General features: G+C 40.2%; 6 non-coding genes across 6 annotated transcripts; all 6 read right to left on the reverse strand.

Annotated features, from left to right (window-relative positions):
* Positions 1-732: 732 nt before the first annotated feature.
* LOC149780651 (U6 spliceosomal RNA) lies at positions 733-839 on the reverse strand. Its single transcript, XR_016415288.1, has one exon. It is a non-coding gene; the product is annotated as a U6 spliceosomal RNA (small nuclear RNA).
* A 3,004-nt stretch (positions 840-3,843) lies between these two features.
* On the reverse strand, positions 3,844-3,950 carry LOC149780652 (U6 spliceosomal RNA). The gene has a single exon (XR_016415289.1). It is a non-coding gene; the product is annotated as a U6 spliceosomal RNA (small nuclear RNA).
* A 3,018-nt stretch (positions 3,951-6,968) lies between these two features.
* Positions 6,969-7,075, reverse strand: LOC149780653 (U6 spliceosomal RNA). The gene has a single exon (XR_016415290.1). It is a non-coding gene; the product is annotated as a U6 spliceosomal RNA (small nuclear RNA).
* Positions 7,076-10,080: 3,005 nt separating this feature from the next.
* On the reverse strand, positions 10,081-10,187 carry LOC149780654 (U6 spliceosomal RNA). The gene has a single exon (XR_016415291.1). It is a non-coding gene; the product is annotated as a U6 spliceosomal RNA (small nuclear RNA).
* Positions 10,188-13,191: 3,004 nt separating this feature from the next.
* Positions 13,192-13,298, reverse strand: LOC149780655 (U6 spliceosomal RNA). Its single transcript, XR_016415293.1, has one exon. It is a non-coding gene; the product is annotated as a U6 spliceosomal RNA (small nuclear RNA).
* A 3,004-nt stretch (positions 13,299-16,302) lies between these two features.
* On the reverse strand, positions 16,303-16,409 carry LOC149780656 (U6 spliceosomal RNA). The gene has a single exon (XR_016415294.1). It is a non-coding gene; the product is annotated as a U6 spliceosomal RNA (small nuclear RNA).
* Positions 16,410-18,607: the final 2,198 nt, after the last annotated feature.

Genomic DNA, 18,607 nt, shown 5'->3' on the forward strand with positions numbered 1-18,607 from the left:
TCCATACAACCTCAGTTGTAAATCAGAAAGCCCGACGTGTCCATTCTATACCTAAATTTTCCTCTAATTAAATGCAAGACCACGGATAAACCAAACTGTCAACTATCTATCAACCGTACATCTGCGTGTTTTGGCTTCATTATGTTTCCGCACCACCAACCGTTCACGCCTTAGAACATATATGAGTACTCCCTAACAATGGGAACTATTTTAACTCCGCCACCTTAGGCCAGTCAATGTATGCTTTCCAGGCACATTTCGCCGATATAACTGCACCATATTCGCCCGCATGGCGACATAAACGGTCTCTGCCAAGTCCCTTTTTATTTATGCCCTTGTGTAATTTACCGGTTTAATACCGTAAGTGCTGTCCTTGCAGTCACGCTACCAATGTATACCACTAGATTTTAATATGTACTATTTTACGAAAGGGACATTCATTCGGTTTTGGTCGCAATTCACTACTAGTGAACCATGGCATTATGGAGACTCACTAACACTTTACTCCGCGAAGTTTGCTCCTAGTCATTGGCCAATTATTTCGGGCAAAGGAATATTTATATTGCACCAAATTCCAATTATCAGACAAGTAATCACACAAATCTAAGAATTCCTTAAAACGGGGCGCTATAACCAAAGCGCATACTCCAAATTTATTACAATATGATCAAGTCGAAATTAATATGAAACTTACACGTTCCATACTGTTTCGTGAATTTTGATAATGAAATTAAAAATATGGAACGCTTCACGAATTTGCGTGTCATCCTTGCGCAGGGGCCATGCTAATCTTCTCTGTATCGTTCCAATTTTAGTATATGTACTGCCGAAGCAAGTACGATATACCATACCTGTTAATTTCCTTATTAAATGCATTTTCACGTAACATTTAAAGGAGAGGTACATGTACATTTGCATAACCGTGCACAGCGGGAAAACGTTGCAAAACGTTGGAGCAGTTAACTTCCTTTATTGCCGGTGGGGAAATATTCCAGGATGTCAAAAATAAAATAAACATACACATAAAAACCTTATTAAAATTACGTTGCTAGCATGAGTTTCATTTGCCATATAGCCTAATTTGAAACCACACGAACAAAAGAATCATTTACAATATTTTAAACATTCAAACACGGTCGTTAAGGTGACCAAAACGTAGATCTCTTTATTCTCCACTTACATCAATGGTTCTTCGTCTAGATGCATTCTGCGCCACATGCCGTTATATAGGTAGTCCGAATAGAATACGTTTCTTTTCTTGCGGAGACATTTAGGCATAACAAAATGTGTGATTTTACTGCGCCGGCATACATCTGAAGCGTACTTTCGTGACAGAAAAAGTCGAGGCCACTCCAACTGCGCAGTGACCGCAATTTGATTACAATTATATCTCCACTGGCCCACGTGAAGCTCTGAGAAGAACCGCTTAGGGGTCATGTTCCGGTGACATACGTTATTAGCATAATCGCTAATTTTATCAGCCAATCAGATGAAGGCTTTTACCTTGGCGTTTGGGAGACTGATTAGTACGGCAGAAGCTCATCAATGTGTTCCCAACGATTTGGTTTACTTTTTGAAATTGTATGAAAGCGGCATTTCCCTTGGCTAATTCAAAGGTCTCCAGAACATGGCCCCTAAGCGGTCGCTTTCAGAGCTTCACGTAGGACAGTGGAGATCTCATTCACATGAGACTGCAGTGACTGAGAAGCTGCAAATAAAAACAAGTAGTTCGTTGATTCGCATCCGCTCGGTTGATCTAACCTGGTTCACGGCCGCTATGAAGCTACCACCAATATGTGTCATTTTACGTAAAATTACTATAGGCGACCAGTCATCTTCGCTAGCCAAGGTTTCCATATCTTAAGCCTATCTACACCTTGGCGGATGGAGCAGGCATTTGTGTGCTCTGGGCGTGTGAATTTAATTGCATGCAGAGGAAAACCACCGCATCCTACCAAACCTAAATTGTTCAAGTTTGAACCTGTTCCTAGATGATCGAGACAAGAGGAGCACACAACTTAAATCGACCCATACATACGCAGTTTAACACTGTCGGTCTGTGCTTGTACAAATACACATCACTCAAATACACCTGTAATGGCTTTTCTTTGGTACGTTGTCATACCTTCGATGTTAAACTTCCAAAGAATCCTTTTGAAGTAAATTGCCTCCACCCTTTTCGGCCCATCTACAATGTACCACGGTTACACGCTATTGATTAGTTGGCATTACATCCCAAGGGAGGGAACTCACGAAATCCAGTCAATGTCCCTAGGACAAAGCACTAATATATCTGCTCGATCCGCCAAGGTGTAAATTGGGTTAACATATCGGAACCTTGGCTAGCGAAGATGGGGACCAGTTCATGTTGGAAAAAGTCGAGTGGCAGCTAAACGTTGTAAGTTTCGGTGTTTTTGAAAACACGTCACTTCTATTTAGGGGGCGCTCTACAGATATTATGAACTTATAAGAAAACGATTGGTGTATGGTGTAGTTGCTTACATAGGCAACATGCTCAGTGAGAGAATATTGGCATATTTCTGTGTTACGTTAATGTGCTGTGACTGAAATTTCTTTGTATATTGTCTCAAAATACCCCTCCCTCACAAAAACAGCAAAAAAAAAAAAAAAAAAAAAAAAAAACCTTACTGGTACTTATTTTCTTTGAAATACATTTCAACCGTATGCGTTGTGAGTTGGGGATATTTCTCTTCTCCCGAACATCGCTGGATTTAAATTTTTTTAATTGTTCTATACGGCAAAGTAACATAATCAAGAACACATTTACGCTAAATTGAAATGCAGAATATATTACAAGCCAGGGGTCATTACTTGACCGAGCGTTGTCAGACACTAGCGTGATACCCGATAGAAGTCATAAGTTTACCCCAAATTTACAAAGACTTCCATACAACTTCAGTTGTAAATTATAAAGCCCAACGTGTCCATTATATGCATAAATTTTACTTTAATCAATGCAAGACCACAGAGCTCACAACCTGCCAAATATATACTGTTACACGCACACGGGTATTTACTTGACCGAGCGGTTGTCAAACCCTGGCGCGATTCTCGCTAGAAGTCATAAGTTTCCCCGACTTTCCAAAGACTTCCATACAACCTCAGTTGTAAATCAGAAAGCCCGACGTGTCCATTCTATACCTAAATTTTCCTCTAATTAAATGCAAGACCACGGATAAACCAAACTGTCAACTATCTATCAACCGTACATCTGCGTGTTTTGGCTTCATTATGTTTCCGCACCACCAACCGTTCACGCCTTAGAACATATATGAGTACTCCCTAACAATGGGAACTATTTTAACTCCGCCACCTTAGGCCAGTCAATGTATGCTTTCCAGGCACATTTCGCCGATATAACTGCACCATATTCGCCCGCATGGCGACATAAACGGTCTCTGCCAAGTCCCTTTTTATTTATGCCCTTGTGTAATTTACCGGTTTAATACCGTAAGTGCTGTCCTTGCAGTCACGCTACCAATGTATACCACTAGATTTTAATATGTACTATTTTACGAAAGGGACATTCATTCGGTTTTGGTCGCAATTCACTACTAGTGAACCATGGCATTATGGAGACTCACTAACACTTTACTCCGCGAAGTTTGCTCCTAGTCATTGGCCAATTATTTCGGGCAAAGGAATATTTATATTGCACCAAATTCCAATTATCAGACAAGTAATCACACAAATCTAAGAATTCCTTAAAACGGGGCGCTATAACCAAAGCGCATACTCCAAATTTATTACAATATGATCAAGTCGAAATTAATATGAAACTTACACGTTCCATACTGTTTCGTGAATTTTGATAATGAAATTAAAAATATGGAACGCTTCACGAATTTGCGTGTCATCCTTGCGCAGGGGCCATGCTAATCTTCTCTGTATCGTTCCAATTTTAGTATATGTACTGCCGAAGCAAGTACGATATACCATACCTGTTAATTTCCTTATTAAATGCATTTTCACGTAACATTTAAAGGAGAGGTACATGTACATTTGCATAACCGTGCACAGCGGGAAAACGTTGCAAAACGTTGGAACAGTTAACTTCCTTTATTGCCGGTGGGGAAATATTCCAGGATGTCAAAAATAAAATAAACATACACATAAAAACCTTATTAAAATTACGTTGCTAGCATGAGTTTCATTTGCCATATAGCCTAATTTGAAACCACACGAACAAAAGAATCATTTACAATATTTTAAACATTCAAACACGGTCGTTAAGGTGACCAAAACGTAGATCTCTTTATTCTCCACTTACATCAATGGTTCTTCGTCTAGATGCATTCTGCGCCACATGCCGTTATATAGGTAGTCCGAATAGAATACGTTTCTTTTCTTGCGGAGACATTTAGGCATAACAAAATGTGTGATTTTACTGCGCCGGCATACATCTGAAGCGTACTTTCGTGACAGAAAAAGTCGAGGCCACTCCAACTGCGCAGTGACCGCAATTTGATTACAATTATATCTCCACTGGCCCACGTGAAGCTCTGAGAAGAACCGCTTAGGGGTCATGTTCCGGTGACATACGTTATTAGCATAATCGCTAATTTTATCAGCCAATCAGATGAAGGCTTTTACCTTGGCGTTTGGGAGACTGATTAGTACGGCAGAAGCTCATCAATGTGTTCCCAACGATTTGGTTTACTTTTTGAAATTGTATGAAAGCGGCATTTCCCTTGGCTAATTCAAAGGTCTCCAGAACATGGCCCCTAAGCGGTCGCTTTCAGAGCTTCACGTAGGACAGTGGAGATCTCATTCACATGAGACTGCAGTGACTGAGAAGCTGCAAATAAAAACAAGTAGTTCGTTGATTCGCATCCGCTCGGTTGATCTAACCTGGTTCACGGCCGCTATGAAGCTACCACCAATATGTGTCATTTTACGTAAAATTACTATAGGCGACCAGTCATCTTCGCTAGCCAAGGTTTCCATATCTTAAGCCTATCTACACCTTGGCGGATGGAGCAGGCATTTGTGTGCTCTGGGCGTGTGAATTTAATTGCATGCAGAGGAAAACCACCGCATCCTACCAAACCTAAATTGTTCAAGTTTGAACCTGTTCCTAGATGATCGAGACAAGAGGAGCACACAACTTAAATCGACCCATACATACGCAGTTTAACACTGTCGGTCTGTGCTTGTACAAATACACATCACTCAAATACACCTGTAATGGCTTTTCTTTGGTACGTTGTCATACCTTCGATGTTAAACTTCCAAAGAATCCTTTTGAAGTAAATTGCCTCCACCCTTTTCGGCCCATCTACAATGTACCACGGTTACACGCTATTGATTAGTTGGCATTACATCCCAAGGGAGGCAACTCACGAAATCCAGTCAATGTCCCTAGGACAAAGCACTAATATATCTGCTCGATCCGCCAAGGTGTAAATTGGGTTAACATATCGGAACCTTGGCTAGCGAAGATGGGGACCAGTTCATGTTGGAAAAAGTCGAGTGGCAGCTAAACGTTGTAAGTTTCGGTGTTTTTGAAAACACGTCACTTCTATTTAGGGGGCGCTCTACAGATATTATGAACTTATAAGAAAACGATTGGTGTATGGTGTAGTTGCTTACATAGGCAACATGCTCAGTGAGAGAATATTGGCATATTTCTGTGTTACGTTAATGTGCTGTGACTGAAATTTCTTTGTATATTGTCTCAAAATACCCCTCCCTCACAAAAACAGCGAAAAAAAAAAAAAAAAAAAAAAAAAAAAAAAAAAAAAAAACCTTACTGGTACTTATTTTCTTTGAAATACATTTCAACCGTATGCGTTGTGAGTTGGGGATATTTCTCTTCTCCCGAACATCGCTGGATTTAAATTTTTTTAATTGTTCTATACGGCAAAGTAACATAATCAAGAACACATTTACGCTAAATTGAAATGCAGAATATATTACAAGCCAGGGGTCATTACTTGACCGAGCGTTGTCAGACACTAGCGTGATACCCGATAGAAGTCATAAGTTTACCCCAAATTTACAAAGACTTCCATACAACTTCAGTTGTAAATTATAAAGCCCAACGTGTCCATTATATGCATAAATTTTACTTTAATCAATGCAAGACCACAGAGCTCACAACCTGCCAAATATATACTGTTACACGCACACGGGTATTTACTTGACCGAGCGGTTGTCAAACCCTGGCGCGATTCTCGCTAGAAGTCATAAGTTTCCCCGACTTTCCAAAGACTTCCATACAACCTCAGTTGTAAATCAGAAAGCCCGACGTGTCCATTCTATACCTAAATTTTCCTCTAATTAAATGCAAGACCACGGATAAACCAAACTGTCAACTATCTATCAACCGTACATCTGCGTGTTTTGGCTTCATTATGTTTCCGCACCACCAACCGTTCACGCCTTAGAACATATATGAGTACTCCCTAACAATGGGAACTATTTTAACTCCGCCACCTTAGGCCAGTCAATGTATGCTTTCCAGGCACATTTCGCCGATATAACTGCACCATATTCGCCCGCATGGCGACATAAACGGTCTCTGCCAAGTCCCTTTTTATTTATGCCCTTGTGTAATTTACCGGTTTAATACCGTAAGTGCTGTCCTTGCAGTCACGCTACCAATGTATACCACTAGATTTTAATATGTACTATTTTACGAAAGGGACATTCATTCGGTTTTGGTCGCAATTCACTACTAGTGAACCATGGCATTATGGAGACTCACTAACACTTTACTCCGCGAAGTTTGCTCCTAGTCATTGGCCAATTATTTCGGGCAAAGGAATATTTATATTGCACCAAATTCCAATTATCAGACAAGTAATCACACAAATCTAAGAATTCCTTAAAACGGGGCGCTATAACCAAAGCGCATACTCCAAATTTATTACAATATGATCAAGTCGAAATTAATATGAAACTTACACGTTCCATACTGTTTCGTGAATTTTGATAATGAAATTAAAAATATGGAACGCTTCACGAATTTGCGTGTCATCCTTGCGCAGGGGCCATGCTAATCTTCTCTGTATCGTTCCAATTTTAGTATATGTACTGCCGAAGCAAGTACGATATACCATACCTGTTAATTTCCTTATTAAATGCATTTTCACGTAACATTTAAAGGAGAGGTACATGTACATTTGCATAACCGTGCACAGCGGGAAAACGTTGCAAAACGTTGGAGCAGTTAACTTCCTTTATTGCCGGTGGGGAAATATTCCAGGATGTCAAAAATAAAATAAACATACACATAAAAACCTTATTAAAATTACGTTGCTAGCATGAGTTTCATTTGCCATATAGCCTAATTTGAAACCACACGAACAAAAGAATCATTTACAATATTTTAAACATTCAAACACGGTCGTTAAGGTGACCAAAACGTAGATCTCTTTATTCTCCACTTACATCAATGGTTCTTCGTCTAGATGCATTCTGCGCCACATGCCGTTATATAGGTAGTCCGAATAGAATACGTTTCTTTTCTTGCGGAGACATTTAGGCATAACAAAATGTGTGATTTTACTGCGCCGGCATACATCTGAAGCGTACTTTCGTGACAGAAAAAGTCGAGGCCACTCCAACTGCGCAGTGACCGCAATTTGATTACAATTATATCTCCACTGGCCCACGTGAAGCTCTGAGAAGAACCGCTTAGGGGTCATGTTCCGGTGACATACGTTATTAGCATAATCGCTAATTTTATCAGCCAATCAGATGAAGGCTTTTACCTTGGCGTTTGGGAGACTGATTAGTACGGCAGAAGCTCATCAATGTGTTCCCAACGATTTGGTTTACTTTTTGAAATTGTATGAAAGCGGCATTTCCCTTGGCTAATTCAAAGGTCTCCAGAACATGGCCCCTAAGCGGTCGCTTTCAGAGCTTCACGTAGGACAGTGGAGATCTCATTCACATGAGACTGCAGTGACTGAGAAGCTGCAAATAAAAACAAGTAGTTCGTTGATTCGCATCCGCTCGGTTGATCTAACCTGGTTCACGGCCGCTATGAAGCTACCACCAATATGTGTCATTTTACGTAAAATTACTATAGGCGACCAGTCATCTTCGCTAGCCAAGGTTTCCATATCTTAAGCCTATCTACACCTTGGCGGATGGAGCAGGCATTTGTGTGCTCTGGGCGTGTGAATTTAATTGCATGCAGAGGAAAACCACCGCATCCTACCAAACCTAAATTGTTCAAGTTTGAACCTGTTCCTAGATGATCGAGACAAGAGGAGCACACAACTTAAATCGACCCATACATACGCAGTTTAACACTGTCGGTCTGTGCTTGTACAAATACACATCACTCAAATACACCTGTAATGGCTTTTCTTTGGTACGTTGTCATACCTTCGATGTTAAACTTCCAAAGAATCCTTTTGAAGTAAATTGCCTCCACCCTTTTCGGCCCATCTACAATGTACCACGGTTACACGCTATTGATTAGTTGGCATTACATCCCAAGGGAGGCAACTCACGAAATCCAGTCAATGTCCCTAGGACAAAGCACTAATATATCTGCTCGATCCGCCAAGGTGTAAATTGGGTTAACATATCGGAACCTTGGCTAGCGAAGATGGGGACCAGTTCATGTTGGAAAAAGTCGAGTGGCAGCTAAACGTTGTAAGTTTCGGTGTTTTTGAAAACACGTCACTTCTATTTAGGGGGCGCTCTACAGATATTATGAACTTATAAGAAAACGATTGGTGTATGGTGTAGTTGCTTACATAGGCAACATGCTCAGTGAGAGAATATTGGCATATTTCTGTGTTACGTTAATGTGCTGTGACTGAAATTTCTTTGTATATTGTCTCAAAATACCCCTCCCTCACAAAAACAGCAAAAAAAAAAAAAAAAAAAAAAAAAAAACCTTACTGGTACTTATTTTCTTTGAAATACATTTCAACCGTATGCGTTGTGAGTTGGGGATATTTCTCTTCTCCCGAACATCGCTGGATTTAAATTTTTTTAATTGTTCTATACGGCAAAGTAACATAATCAAGAACACATTTACGCTAAATTGAAATGCAGAATATATTACAAGCCAGGGGTCATTACTTGACCGAGCGTTGTCAGACACTAGCGTGATACCCGATAGAAGTCATAAGTTTACCCCAAATTTACAAAGACTTCCATACAACTTCAGTTGTAAATTATAAAGCCCAACGTGTCCATTATATGCATAAATTTTACTTTAATCAATGCAAGACCACAGAGCTCACAACCTGCCAAATATATACTGTTACACGCACACGGGTATTTACTTGACCGAGCGGTTGTCAAACCCTGGCGCGATTCTCGCTAGAAGTCATAAGTTTCCCCGACTTTCCAAAGACTTCCATACAACCTCAGTTGTAAATCAGAAAGCCCGACGTGTCCATTCTATACCTAAATTTTCCTCTAATTAAATGCAAGACCACGGATAAACCAAACTGTCAACTATCTATCAACCGTACATCTGCGTGTTTTGGCTTCATTATGTTTCCGCACCACCAACCGTTCACGCCTTAGAACATATATGAGTACTCCCTAACAATGGGAACTATTTTAACTCCGCCACCTTAGGCCAGTCAATGTATGCTTTCCAGGCACATTTCGCCGATATAACTGCACCATATTCGCCCGCATGGCGACATAAACGGTCTCTGCCAAGTCCCTTTTTATTTATGCCCTTGTGTAATTTACCGGTTTAATACCGTAAGTGCTGTCCTTGCAGTCACGCTACCAATGTATACCACTAGATTTTAATATGTACTATTTTACGAAAGGGACATTCATTCGGTTTTGGTCGCAATTCACTACTAGTGAACCATGGCATTATGGAGACTCACTAACACTTTACTCCGCGAAGTTTGCTCCTAGTCATTGGCCAATTATTTCGGGCAAAGGAATATTTATATTGCACCAAATTCCAATTATCAGACAAGTAATCACACAAATCTAAGAATTCCTTAAAACGGGGCGCTATAACCAAAGCGCATACTCCAAATTTATTACAATATGATCAAGTCGAAATTAATATGAAACTTACACGTTCCATACTGTTTCGTGAATTTTGATAATGAAATTAAAAATATGGAACGCTTCACGAATTTGCGTGTCATCCTTGCGCAGGGGCCATGCTAATCTTCTCTGTATCGTTCCAATTTTAGTATATGTACTGCCGAAGCAAGTACGATATACCATACCTGTTAATTTCCTTATTAAATGCATTTTCACGTAACATTTAAAGGAGAGGTACATGTACATTTGCATAACCGTGCACAGCGGGAAAACGTTGCAAAACGTTGGAGCAGTTAACTTCCTTTATTGCCGGTGGGGAAATATTCCAGGATGTCAAAAATAAAATAAACATACACATAAAAACCTTATTAAAATTACGTTGCTAGCATGAGTTTCATTTGCCATATAGCCTAATTTGAAACCACACGAACAAAAGAATCATTTACAATATTTTAAACATTCAAACACGGTCGTTAAGGTGACCAAAACGTAGATCTCTTTATTCTCCACTTACATCAATGGTTCTTCGTCTAGATGCATTCTGCGCCACATGCCGTTATATAGGTAGTCCGAATAGAATACGTTTCTTTTCTTGCGGAGACATTTAGGCATAACAAAATGTGTGATTTTACTGCGCCGGCATACATCTGAAGCGTACTTTCGTGACAGAAAAAGTCGAGGCCACTCCAACTGCGCAGTGACCGCAATTTGATTACAATTATATCTCCACTGGCCCACGTGAAGCTCTGAGAAGAACCGCTTAGGGGTCATGTTCCGGTGACATACGTTATTAGCATAATCGCTAATTTTATCAGCCAATCAGATGAAGGCTTTTACCTTGGCGTTTGGGAGACTGATTAGTACGGCAGAAGCTCATCAATGTGTTCCCAACGATTTGGTTTACTTTTTGAAATTGTATGAAAGCGGCATTTCCCTTGGCTAATTCAAAGGTCTCCAGAACATGGCCCCTAAGCGGTCGCTTTCAGAGCTTCACGTAGGACAGTGGAGATCTCATTCACATGAGACTGCAGTGACTGAGAAGCTGCAAATAAAAACAAGTAGTTCGTTGATTCGCATCCGCTCGGTTGATCTAACCTGGTTCACGGCCGCTATGAAGCTACCACCAATATGTGTCATTTTACGTAAAATTACTATAGGCGACCAGTCATCTTCGCTAGCCAAGGTTTCCATATCTTAAGCCTATCTACACCTTGGCGGATGGAGCAGGCATTTGTGTGCTCTGGGCGTGTGAATTTAATTGCATGCAGAGGAAAACCACCGCATCCTACCAAACCTAAATTGTTCAAGTTTGAACCTGTTCCTAGATGATCGAGACAAGAGGAGCACACAACTTAAATCGACCCATACATACGCAGTTTAACACTGTCGGTCTGTGCTTGTACAAATACACATCACTCAAATACACCTGTAATGGCTTTTCTTTGGTACGTTGTCATACCTTCGATGTTAAACTTCCAAAGAATCCTTTTGAAGTAAATTGCCTCCACCCTTTTCGGCCCATCTACAATGTACCACGGTTACACGCTATTGATTAGTTGGCATTACATCCCAAGGGAGGCAACTCACGAAATCCAGTCAATGTCCCTAGGACAAAGCACTAATATATCTGCTCGATCCGCCAAGGTGTAAATTGGGTTAACATATCGGAACCTTGGCTAGCGAAGATGGGGACCAGTTCATGTTGGAAAAAGTCGAGTGGCAGCTAAACGTTGTAAGTTTCGGTGTTTTTGAAAACACGTCACTTCTATTTAGGGGGCGCTCTACAGATATTATGAACTTATAAGAAAACGATTGGTGTATGGTGTAGTTGCTTACATAGGCAACATGCTCAGTGAGAGAATATTGGCATATTTCTGTGTTACGTTAATGTGCTGTGACTGAAATTTCTTTGTATATTGTCTCAAAATACCCCTCCCTCACAAAAACAGCAAAAAAAAAAAAAAAAAAAAAAAAAAACCTTACTGGTACTTATTTTCTTTGAAATACATTTCAACCGTATGCGTTGTGAGTTGGGGATATTTCTCTTCTCCCGAACATCGCTGGATTTAAATTTTTTTAATTGTTCTATACGGCAAAGTAACATAATCAAGAACACATTTACGCTAAATTGAAATGCAGAATATATTACAAGCCAGGGGTCATTACTTGACCGAGCGTTGTCAGACACTAGCGTGATACCCGATAGAAGTCATAAGTTTACCCCAAATTTACAAAGACTTCCATACAACTTCAGTTGTAAATTATAAAGCCCAACGTGTCCATTATATGCATAAATTTTACTTTAATCAATGCAAGACCACAGAGCTCACAACCTGCCAAATATATACTGTTACACGCACACGGGTATTTACTTGACCGAGCGGTTGTCAAACCCTGGCGCGATTCTCGCTAGAAGTCATAAGTTTCCCCGACTTTCCAAAGACTTCCATACAACCTCAGTTGTAAATCAGAAAGCCCGACGTGTCCATTCTATACCTAAATTTTCCTCTAATTAAATGCAAGACCACGGATAAACCAAACTGTCAACTATCTATCAACCGTACATCTGCGTGTTTTGGCTTCATTATGTTTCCGCACCACCAACCGTTCACGCCTTAGAACATATATGAGTACTCCCTAACAATGGGAACTATTTTAACTCCGCCACCTTAGGCCAGTCAATGTATGCTTTCCAGGCACATTTCGCCGATATAACTGCACCATATTCGCCCGCATGGCGACATAAACGGTCTCTGCCAAGTCCCTTTTTATTTATGCCCTTGTGTAATTTACCGGTTTAATACCGTAAGTGCTGTCCTTGCAGTCACGCTACCAATGTATACCACTAGATTTTAATATGTACTATTTTACGAAAGGGACATTCATTCGGTTTTGGTCGCAATTCACTACTAGTGAACCATGGCATTATGGAGACTCACTAACACTTTACTCCGCGAAGTTTGCTCCTAGTCATTGGCCAATTATTTCGGGCAAAGGAATATTTATATTGCACCAAATTCCAATTATCAGACAAGTAATCACACAAATCTAAGAATTCCTTAAAACGGGGCGCTATAACCAAAGCGCATACTCCAAATTTATTACAATATGATCAAGTCGAAATTAATATGAAACTTACACGTTCCATACTGTTTCGTGAATTTTGATAATGAAATTAAAAATATGGAACGCTTCACGAATTTGCGTGTCATCCTTGCGCAGGGGCCATGCTAATCTTCTCTGTATCGTTCCAATTTTAGTATATGTACTGCCGAAGCAAGTACGATATACCATACCTGTTAATTTCCTTATTAAATGCATTTTCACGTAACATTTAAAGGAGAGGTACATGTACATTTGCATAACCGTGCACAGCGGGAAAACGTTGCAAAACGTTGGAGCAGTTAACTTCCTTTATTGCCGGTGGGGAAATATTCCAGGATGTCAAAAATAAAATAAACATACACATAAAAACCTTATTAAAATTACGTTGCTAGCATGAGTTTCATTTGCCATATAGCCTAATTTGAAACCACACGAACAAAAGAATCATTTACAATATTTTAAACATTCAAACACGGTCGTTAAGGTGACCAAAACGTAGATCTCTTTATTCTCCACTTACATCAATGGTTCTTCGTCTAGATGCATTCTGCGCCACATGCCGTTATATAGGTAGTCCGAATAGAATACGTTTCTTTTCTTGCGGAGACATTTAGGCATAACAAAATGTGTGATTTTACTGCGCCGGCATACATCTGAAGCGTACTTTCGTGACAGAAAAAGTCGAGGCCACTCCAACTGCGCAGTGACCGCAATTTGATTACAATTATATCTCCACTGGCCCACGTGAAGCTCTGAGAAGAACCGCTTAGGGGTCATGTTCCGGTGACATACGTTATTAGCATAATCGCTAATTTTATCAGCCAATCAGATGAAGGCTTTTACCTTGGCGTTTGGGAGACTGATTAGTACGGCAGAAGCTCATCAATGTGTTCCCAACGATTTGGTTTACTTTTTGAAATTGTATGAAAGCGGCATTTCCCTTGGCTAATTCAAAGGTCTCCAGAACATGGCCCCTAAGCGGTCGCTTTCAGAGCTTCACGTAGGACAGTGGAGATCTCATTCACATGAGACTGCAGTGACTGAGAAGCTGCAAATAAAAACAAGTAGTTCGTTGATTCGCATCCGCTCGGTTGATCTAACCTGGTTCACGGCCGCTATGAAGCTACCACCAATATGTGTCATTTTACGTAAAATTACTATAGGCGACCAGTCATCTTCGCTAGCCAAGGTTTCCATATCTTAAGCCTATCTACACCTTGGCGGATGGAGCAGGCATTTGTGTGCTCTGGGCGTGTGAATTTAATTGCATGCAGAGGAAAACCACCGCATCCTACCAAACCTAAATTGTTCAAGTTTGAACCTGTTCCTAGATGATCGAGACAAGAGGAGCACACAACTTAAATCGACCCATACATACGCAGTTTAACACTGTCGGTCTGTGCTTGTACAAATACACATCACTCAAATACACCTGTAATGGCTTTTCTTTGGTACGTTGTCATACCTTCGATGTTAAACTTCCAAAGAATCCTTTTGAAGTAAATTGCCTCCACCCTTTTCGGCCCATCTACAATGTACCACGGTTACACGCTATTGATTAGTTGGCATTACATCCCAAGGGAGGCAACTCACGAAATCCAGTCAATGTCCCTAGGACAAAGCACTAATATATCTGCTCGATCCGCCAAGGTGTAAATTGGGTTAACATATCGGAACCTTGGCTAGCGAAGATGGGGACCAGTTCATGTTGGAAAAAGTCGAGTGGCAGCTAAACGTTGTAAGTTTCGGTGTTTTTGAAAACACGTCACTTCTATTTAGGGGGCGCTCTACAGATATTATGAACTTATAAGAAAACGATTGGTGTATGGTGTAGTTGCTTACATAGGCAACATGCTCAGTGAGAGAATATTGGCATATTTCTGTGTTACGTTAATGTGCTGTGACTGAAATTTCTTTGTATATTGTCTCAAAATACCCCTCCCTCACAAAAACAGCAAAAAAAAAAAAAAAAAAAAAAAAAAACCTTACTGGTACTTATTTTCTTTGAAATACATTTCAACCGTATGCGTTGTGAGTTGGGGATATTTCTCTTCTCCCGAACATCGCTGGATTTAAATTTTTTTAATTGTTCTATACGGCAAAGTAACATAATCAAGAACACATTTACGCTAAATTGAAATGCAGAATATATTACAAGCCAGGGGTCATTACTTGACCGAGCGTTGTCAGACACTAGCGTGATACCCGATAGAAGTCATAAGTTTACCCCAAATTTACAAAGACTTCCATACAACTTCAGTTGTAAATTATAAAGCCCAACGTGTCCATTATATGCATAAATTTTACTTTAATCAATGCAAGACCACAGAGCTCACAACCTGCCAAATATATACTGTTACACGCACACGGGTATTTACTTGACCGAGCGGTTGTCAAACCCTGGCGCGATTCTCGCTAGAAGTCATAAGTTTCCCCGACTTTCCAAAGACTTCCATACAACCTCAGTTGTAAATCAGAAAGCCCGACGTGTCCATTCTATACCTAAATTTTCCTCTAATTAAATGCAAGACCACGGATAAACCAAACTGTCAACTATCTATCAACCGTACATCTGCGTGTTTTGGCTTCATTATGTTTCCGCACCACCAACCGTTCACGCCTTAGAACATATATGAGTACTCCCTAACAATGGGAACTATTTTAACTCCGCCACCTTAGGCCAGTCAATGTATGCTTTCCAGGCACATTTCGCCGATATAACTGCACCATATTCGCCCGCATGGCGACATAAACGGTCTCTGCCAAGTCCCTTTTTATTTATGCCCTTGTGTAATTTACCGGTTTAATACCGTAAGTGCTGTCCTTGCAGTCACGCTACCAATGTATACCACTAGATTTTAATATGTACTATTTTACGAAAGGGACATTCATTCGGTTTTGGTCGCAATTCACTACTAGTGAACCATGGCATTATGGAGACTCACTAACACTTTACTCCGCGAAGTTTGCTCCTAGTCATTGGCCAATTATTTCGGGCAAAGGAATATTTATATTGCACCAAATTCCAATTATCAGACAAGTAATCACACAAATCTAAGAATTCCTTAAAACGGGGCGCTATAACCAAAGCGCATACTCCAAATTTATTACAATATGATCAAGTCGAAATTAATATGAAACTTACACGTTCCATACTGTTTCGTGAATTTTGATAATGAAATTAAAAATATGGAACGCTTCACGAATTTGCGTGTCATCCTTGCGCAGGGGCCATGCTAATCTTCTCTGTATCGTTCCAATTTTAGTATATGTACTGCCGAAGCAAGTACGATATACCATACCTGTTAATTTCCTTATTAAATGCATTTTCACGTAACATTTAAAGGAGAGGTACATGTACATTTGCATAACCGTGCACAGCGGGAAAACGTTGCAAAACGTTGGAGCAGTTAACTTCCTTTATTGCCGGTGGGGAAATATTCCAGGATGTCAAAAATAAAATAAACATACACATAAAAACCTTATTAAAATTACGTTGCTAGCATGAGTTTCATTTGCCATATAGCCTAATTTGAAACCACACGAACAAAAGAATCATTTACAATATTTTAAACATTCAAACACGGTCGTTAAGGTGACCAAAACGTAGATCTCTTTATTCTCCACTTACATCAATGGTTCTTCGTCTAGATGCATTCTGCGCCACATGCCGTTATATAGGTAGTCCGAATAGAATACGTTTCTTTTCTTGCGGAGACATTTAGGCATAACAAAATGTGTGATTTTACTGCGCCGGCATACATCTGAAGCGTACTTTCGTGACAGAAAAAGTCGAGGCCACTCCAACTGCGCAGTGACCGCAATTTGATTACAATTATATCTCCACTGGCCCACGTGAAGCTCTGAGAAGAACCGCTTAGGGGTCATGTTCCGGTGACATACGTTATTAGCATAATCGCTAATTTTATCAGCCAATCAGATGAAGGCTTTTACCTTGGCGTTTGGGAGACTGATTAGTACGGCAGAAGCTCATCAATGTGTTCCCAACGATTTGGTTTACTTTTTGAAATTGTATGAAAGCGGCATTTCCCTTGGCTAATTCAAAGGTCTCCAGAACATGGCCCCTAAGCGGTCGCTTTCAGAGCTTCACGTAGGACAGTGGAGATCTCATTCACATGAGACTGCAGTGACTGAGAAGCTGCAAATAAAAACAAGTAGTTCGTTGATTCGCATCCGCTCGGTTGATCTAACCTGGTTCACGGCCGCTATGAAGCTACCACCAATATGTGTCATTTTACGTAAAATTACTATAGGCGACCAGTCATCTTCGCTAGCCAAGGTTTCCATATCTTAAGCCTATCTACACCTTGGCGGATGGAGCAGGCATTTGTGTGCTCTGGGCGTGTGAATTTAATTGCATGCAGAGGAAAACCACCGCATCCTACCAAACCTAAATTGTTCAAGTTTGAACCTGTTCCTAGATGATCGAGACAAGAGGAGCACACAACTTAAATCGACCCATACATACGCAGTTTAACACTGTCGGTCTGTGCTTGTACAAATACACATCACTCAAATACACCTGTAATGGCTTTTCTTTGGTACGTTGTCATACCTTCGATGTTAAACTTCCAAAGAATCCTTTTGAAGTAAATTGCCTCCACCCTTTTCGGCCCATCTACAATGTACCACGGTTACACGCTATTGATTAGTTGGCATTACATCCCAAGGGAGGCAACTCACGAAATCCAGTCAATGTCCCTAGGACAAAGCACTAATATATCTGCTCGATCCGCCAAGGTGTAAATTGGGTTAACATATCGGAACCTTGGCTAGCGAAGATGGGGACCAGTTCATGTTGGAAAAAGTCGAGTGGCAGCTAAACGTTGTAAGTTTCGGTGTTTTTGAAAACACGTCACTTCTATTTAGGGGGCGCTCTACAGATATTATGAACTTATAAGAAAACGATTGGTGTATGGTGTAGTTGCTTACATAGGCAACATGCTCAGTGAGAGAATATTGGCATATTTCTGTGTTACGTTAATGTGCTGTGACTGAAATTTCTTTGTATATTGTCTCAAAATACCCCTCCCTCACAAAAACAGCGAAAAAAAAAAAAAAAAAAAAAAAAAAAAAAAAAAAAAAAACCTTACTGGTACTTATTTTCTTTGAAATACATTTCAACCGTATGCGTTGTGAGTTGGGGATATTTCTCTTCTCCCGAACATCGCTGGATTTAAATTTTTTTAATTGTTCTATACGGCAAAGTAACATAATCAAGAACACATTTACGCTAAATTGAAATGCAGAATATATTACAAGCCAGGGGTCATTACTTGACCGAGCGTTGTCAGACACTAGCGTGATACCCGATAGAAGTCATAAGTTTACCCCAAATTTACAAAGACTTCCATACAACTTCAGTTGTAAATTATAAAGCCCAACGTGTCCATTATATGCATAAATTTTACTTTAATCAATGCAAGACCACAGAGCTCACAACCTGCCAAATATATACTGTTACACG

The sequence above is a fragment of the Sinohyriopsis cumingii genome, chromosome 16 (assembly GCF_028554795.1).
Source record: "Sinohyriopsis cumingii isolate HCF-2022 chromosome 16, ASM2855479v2, whole genome shotgun sequence".
NCBI classification, from domain to species: domain Eukaryota; kingdom Metazoa; phylum Mollusca; class Bivalvia; order Unionida; family Unionidae; genus Sinohyriopsis; species Sinohyriopsis cumingii.